A 6,757-nucleotide genomic window follows, 5' to 3' on the forward strand; every position below is an offset into this window, starting at 1 on the left:
ATAAAATTGCTTTCATCCATGAAGATGAAATATAGCATAAGTTTCAACGGGGATTTAAAGGGATCTCTATAAGAAACAGCAAAATAAAACTGAGAGCTGTGCTTTCACATAACACTTGTAAATATCTAGGAGATCAAATCCGGGAGTTAAAGAATATATAACTTAGTATCTTTTCAGCATTTCACAACACAAGCTTTTTATATGGGACAAGTGCCATGCACTTAATTTGTATTTTTATGAAGTGAGTTTAACTTGATATTTACTATGTAGTTATCTCAACGACGTTTGCATTTCTGCTTCTCTTCTGGGAGAAGGAAAGAAAGCTTTATTCCTGCTTTTTCTTCCCCCTAAGCTGCTCTCTCGAGACACAGGAAGACTACATTACCCCCAACAAGCTATCATTAAGGTACACTGACGTTAATGTCAGAGTGCCATCTTTTGGTAAAGAAAACGGAGGCTGCAGCACAGCTGCGCGCTCGCTCACCAGCCAGCCTTTCCCCAGGGAGCATCCACCTGCCGCCGCCTCCCTCAGGGGCCGGGGCGCCCCGGGCCCCGGCGCCTCGCTGGGGCCGGGGCGGGAAGAGGACACCGCCCCCGCCGCCCGCTCCCTCTGCGGGCCGCCACCGAGGGACGGGACGGGACAGCACTTCGCTGCTCCCCACTCCCACCCAGAGAGGGACTTTCCTCGGCGCCCTCCCACAGACGCCGCACCGCCACCTCCCACAATTACAGACACCTACCGAGGGGAAACCCACTCCCGCTCCCTCAGCGCCTCGCCGACTAACGGCCGCCTAACGGCCGCCCGCGAGCACGTCCAACGGCCGCCAGGTGGTGGCGCATGCGCACGCGGGGACGCCGGGGGAGGGGCGGGGCGGGGCCCGCCGCCAGCTGCCGCCAGGCGGTTGGCGAAGCCGTTGGGGCGCGCCGTCGCGCGGGAGTGGCGCCAGCCATAGAAGGGCGTCGGGCAAACCCTATAACGCAGGCGCGGTGGCCAAGTGGTAAGGCGTCGGTCTCGTAAACCGAAGATCACGGGTTCGAACCCCGTCCGTGCCTCACCAGCCCGACCCTAGCGGGAGCTACCCAGATCATTTTTAGGGGGGACGCGGCGGCGGGAAGGCGGGCGGGGGAGGGCTGCGGGCCCCGCGCCCGGGGCGCAGCGGACGCGCACGCGAAGGCCCCCGGCAGCAACGGCCGCGCGGCGGCGGAACAACGTGGCGGGCCCCGGCCGCGCCCCTCATACCTCGCGGCGGGTCGCGCGCGCCAGTTGGGGAAAGCAGCAGCGCTTTGCTTAGCGTCGCGGGGCCGTTAGCCGCGCCGCCGCCCTCGGCTCGCAGCGCCCGGGCAGCGCGTGGATCTCCCTGCGGGCTGCGCATCAGGCACAGCCGGGCTTAACCTGTTCCAGAGGCCCTGCCTTTAGGGGAGAAGGGTGTCTGCAGCGACGGCAGTTGGAGGCTCTTATGCTCGTGCTGTGCAACAGTGTCAGAGCATTTCAAAGAAGTGAGGCAGGGAAAAATGGCCTGCCAAAATCAAGTAAAATCCCCATTGCACACAGGTTTCCATCCTTTTTTTTTAAAAGCGCACGCCTGCGTTTGGCACGACATGGGTTCGCTGGGCGGCCCAAGAGGCACCCGGCGAGCAGCAGCCGGTACCTCCGCGCGCTAGGGCTGATCTCAACAGGATAAAGCTACAAAAATGAGCCTGTAATTGCTCATTCTTTCCACTCTTTAACTATTTCTTTTTAATCCTGTAATTAATTTAATTATTTTCTAACATAATTCTCTGTTCTGGCCAGAAAAAACACGAGATTTGTTCATCTATATCACTAACTACTTAAAAGGATTGTTTGGTTAGTATTTACATTTTCTATTTTTTGATGACAGTGAGCTGAATTCACTGCTGTGTTGAAAACAGGTAACTAAAGATAGGGCTGGTGATGTTACCTGGAGATGTGTCTGCCTGTCTCGAAGGACGCGCGGATACCAAGTATTTGAAATGCAATAGATGTAAACATTTATTCTGTATTAGGCTTTTCTGCACATAATTGCTTTTATAAAGATTATCATATTATATTAATTACATGTAATTAAAATACATGGTTGCTAAAGTTTGTGTTTTGCACTTATGCTGGTTTACTGTCAATACTCACAAGTCTACAGAACTCCCGTTTAGCAAATTGGGCGGTTTTGAGCAAACATCAGCAAAGAGGAAAGCATGGCACTTACCTTCCACTTCATTTTTGTACTTTTTCTAGTAGGACATCTAACGACAACATTTTCCAAGTTTTCCTAGATGGAAGAGATATGAAAAACTTAAATTATTAATTTTTAGCAGTTAGTTTCAGTACAAAGGATATGCACATTTAAACCCCCAAATGTTCTAAATTGGTTTCTGTTTTTTCAGATATTTTTACTCAGAGATAGTACAGACATTAAAGAATAGCAGTGTCCCTGAAGTTGTTTTCATAATAGTGTTTTCAAAACTAAACATATAAATCAAAACCAAGGACAAAAAATATCTCTGATAACTATTGCTTTCTATTACTACAACCTCAGGGATAAACCTAGAGAGGAATCACCTCACATGTGATGACTAACGCTTACATAAATTGTTTTTCATTTGTTTTTTAGATATATGTTTATAAAAGTAAGCAAAGTATACATGAGATCTACAGCTTCATGTATAACCTGCATAAAAATGGATTGAGGCCTATGATTTTATATTACAGGATATACATAGAAATAAGAAAATGCAGAGCCAGTTTTTACAAAGTTTGCAGACAGAACTTCCATTGCGGATAATAATAATTCTACTAAATAACCTTTTAAAGACACGTCCTGTGGTTATTTACTTGAAATTATACATTGCTCTTGTAATTAGAAAAATATCTATGAAATCACAGCAAAAGTGAAGCTATTGCTGAATAGAAATGTATAACCTCTGTAGCAATTAAGACATGCAGAAATAACTAAAACACCATACACGTTTACTGCAACAACATATATTCACTTACATCATGTCAAATTGCATTTTCCTCCAAATTTATGACTTTTTCTTTGCATCCTGTCTAATGGAAGTTAATTGATGACATTGCCTGTGTTTCTAGATTGATTTGCACAGTATTTTCTAGCCTAACCAAAATTAAAAAAAAAAAATCAAAAGAAATGTAAACTTGGATTTATTGCCACTGAAGTTTCTCAGAAATTTTGTCCTTAATGTCACTGGAAGGATCATAATGTATAGTAACAAAAAGATATTTAACCATATTAATAACCACCATCATATTGAAATAATGTCTTCTTTCATAAATGGTGCATGGTAGTATGTGACCAAAGGGAGTCTGGGCGAGCCTAGGAGCCAATGCAGCAGGGCTCGCCTCCGGATAATACTGCCATGGATAGAGCACATTCCGTGAGGCATGCTGATGGCTTGGCATTTTTCTGGTTCCACCTCCTAGCTATTCTTCCTCGACTCTTTTAAATTAATAATGAACTCTTAGGCTGCATACGGTAATATTCCACTAGTATTTTATTATTTTATACTTTTGAACATTAGATGAGAAGTTTAGTTGCCAAGTATTAAGCTTTCTATCATAATTTTCAAGTATTAATAAACTGACTACTTTTTACATAATTTGCCTTATTTATCTGATACCCAGCATGGGCACAAATGACAGATTGCTTCTTTCTCTTTTGCAGAAGGATTGAACCTTTTTGATACTGTTACTATAACTGCCTTCCGCTTCTCCTTGCTAAACAACCCAATCCCAACATGTAAAAATCTCTACACCTCTGATCATCCTTGCTACTGTTCCCTGTTTTCCCTCCAGTTGCTACATATCCTTCTTGCAATGAAGGGCCCAGGAGTGGGCACATTACTCCTGCCTATCAGCACAGAGCAGAGCGGAACAGTACTTCACACCAGGACTCGTATACGGACATGAACAACAGCTGCCTTGTGTGCACCTGCTGCCATGCCCAGGAAGCCCATCCACTGTAGCTGCGCTGCCCTTCGGAGCTGTGGTCGTGCCACGCAACGTGAGAGCAGAAACACACGTAAACAAACCACCCAAACTAGCACACGTGGCCACGGCCCTCAACCAGACCATGCGGCATGAAATTGCAGCCGGCCACTTCCTGTGGCCCAGCAGCTGCCTGGCGCTGCCGCAGCTTGTCCCTGTGCCCGCTGCCGGAGCTGGGGCGAGCTGCCGCCCCGCGCTGCCGCGCTGGGGCACGGGCGGCTGGCGATGGCTGTGGTTAGACGAGCAGCGGGAGCGCGACGGGAGCAGCGTGTGTACCTCCGGGCAAAGTTTGGTGCATGGAGTCATGGGAAAGCAGAGCCCTCTCTTTAACCTAGCCTCCAGCACCCATCGTTGCATCATTTTTTATAACTGAGGCTGTTTACGTATCCCTCACACTATTCAGTCACATTGGTGAGAGTGGAAGGTAAAGCAAATTTAATTCAATTTCAACATTTTTGTCATCTTAACAGTGTCTCTTGCTGCCTCTCTATTTAATTGAATGTTACATGTGACAACCAGTGTGACCAACAGAGGACAGCACATCCATTTCTTTTAATGATCAAAAGATCCTCAACTTCAAGCTGTCATTCACTTTTCACTTAGGAAATTAGAGTGACTCTTATAGTAAAGCAGTGTGCCATAAATAAGACAGTCAGCTTAAAAGGGCCTTTTTTGCAATTCACTAGAGCTGGTTTGAATTCCAAGAGATTACTTAAAATAAATCTACTTCTAAACAGGCATTATTACTAAGGAAACACTGTAGGTGAAGCTATTTGGAAGTTGTTTCTGTATTTTTAAGCAATTGTATATCCTGCATGCAGCTAACAGTTAAAACATACTTAATAGTCAAAGCATACTTAAGAACGATTGTCAGGTAAATGCTGCTAATTCTCCTTCAGAACTGCAGACAGAGAAGGTATCTGTAACTAGATTTTGACTAAATGTGTTTATAAAATACTGAAGTGAAGCCAGACTCCAGTGTTTTTATTTCATTTGATTTTGGGGGAGTGAAGACTCTGCAAGTCATAATGAAATTCAAAGAACAAAAACAAGAATTTCATATGGCCAAGGGGAATTTAATTATGAAAACTCAATTAACCCTCAAGAGTTACACACATTGAAATCTATTATTATCTTTCCCCAAAAGCTGGCTATTGTGTTTTTTAAAGCAACCTCTACTATTCCTGGAAAAATAATGTTTTATTACAAATACATTGACATCTTTATGTCATTATTAGCACATAATAATGCTTTCATCTGTTAGAGTCATCCGAAAGCTTTGCAAACATTAATTACACTTTTGCCTCCTATGAAAGGTATGAAACAGTTTTTTACTGGAAAGCCTGACATAAGTAAAGAAAGGATTGTGTATTAGGTACATGCACAAAGCAAATATACAGATTTAGGAGATACATGAGTAATAATAATGAGTAATAGTGCCTGGCTGACAGTGTGCAGGTCTGTGGCAAATAGAGATTTACATTTGTCACTTGGGGCCTGATCCTGGGAACTGCTGAGCAGAATTACTTGGCAGACTAAAATTCCATTAAGTCGACAGGAGCTGACAGTGCTCAGCACTTCACATTATTGGGGCCCTTAAATAAAAAACAGACATACAAATCCCTGTTCATGTGAGCAATGATACTGCACATATTTAGAGTAATAACATGAATTATTCACAATCAGCGTAGCTTGAAGGGTGTAACGCACAAAGCCTATTTAAAATAATACATGAACATTAATAAGTGTTTCTGTGATATATGGAAGTGTTATTATCATTTGGCCCATTTTTCACTAGTGTGTGTGAAATTCCTTTTATTTGCTTTGTGCATAGGTCTGATAGGAGGACATGGGGGAAAGTAAATACAGGAGATAGACATCTATAAACATTAGTAGAAAATGAGGAAAGGGAGTTACTGATTAGCTTTCCTCCCATATAAAACTCCTAGATGTTATCGGAGAAATGTGAGTTAAGTGTCTTACCATTCCTCTTTTTTTAACCATTATCTGATCAGAGAAGCATGAAAAGCACTTTATTGCTCACTTGATTTTTTTTTTCCTGTGCTAGGAGCCCTCTGCAGGAAGTGAAGCTGAATTTCACAAATCTTCCCTTTCTGACGTCTCCCGAATTTCTAGGAATGCCCCTTCCCTGTTACTATATTTGGAGGTAGTTTCTAGGAAAAAAAATAATTTTCGGCCGGTCTGGGACTCAGCGCACCTCCCGCGGGGCTCCGCCGCGGCGGCCCGCGGAGCCGAGCGCGGCGCCGCTCGCAGCGCTGCTGCAGGAAGGAGCATGGAGAGGGAGTGGGAAGGCGAGAGGTGTCTTTGTGGCAACGACGAGTGGATCTTCGCTAGTTATTTCCTGCCTGCTGTTCTTTTTTCCCCTTGCACTTTTCTTTTCTTTTTAAAGGAAGAGGAGCTTTTTAAAAAAAAGAACACCCCCTCCCGGACCCCCCCCGTTCCCCCGCTCTCCCCCTCCCCTCGATGTGGCCTCTTGTTTAGCTTGTGGCGTGACCGTGATGAAGAAATGTTCCCGGGAGCCTGGCAGGGCGATCTTTTTATGTAATGAGTCAGGGCTCTGCCGACGGAAGGAGCCGGCTCCGAGCAGCGGAGGGCTGCGGCTCCCAGCCCAGACAACGTGACGGGCGAGCGGCGCCGCTCCCGCGCGCCGCCGGGGCACCGGCCCGGGCACCGCCGAGCGGTAAGTTGCCTTTTCGTGCCGCCGCCGCCGCCGCCCCC

At 45.6% G+C, this 6,757-nt stretch overlaps 1 long non-coding RNA gene and 1 other non-coding gene across 2 annotated transcripts; both read left to right on the forward strand.

Moving 5' to 3' along the window:
* Positions 1-920: 920 nt before the first annotated feature.
* On the forward strand, positions 921-4,985 carry LOC112964140. The gene is made up of 2 exons (XR_003252871.1): positions 921-998; positions 3,696-4,985. It is a non-coding gene; the product is annotated as an uncharacterized LOC112964140 (long non-coding RNA).
* Positions 982-1,053, forward strand: TRNAT-CGU. The gene has a single exon. It is a non-coding gene; the product is annotated as a tRNA-Thr (tRNA).
* Positions 4,986-6,757: the final 1,772 nt, after the last annotated feature.

The sequence above is a fragment of the Apteryx rowi genome, unplaced genomic scaffold (genome assembly GCF_003343035.1).
Source record: "Apteryx rowi isolate R43461 unplaced genomic scaffold, aptRow1 scaffold_186, whole genome shotgun sequence".
In the NCBI taxonomy this organism is placed as follows: Eukaryota; Metazoa; Chordata; class Aves; order Apterygiformes; family Apterygidae; genus Apteryx; species Apteryx rowi.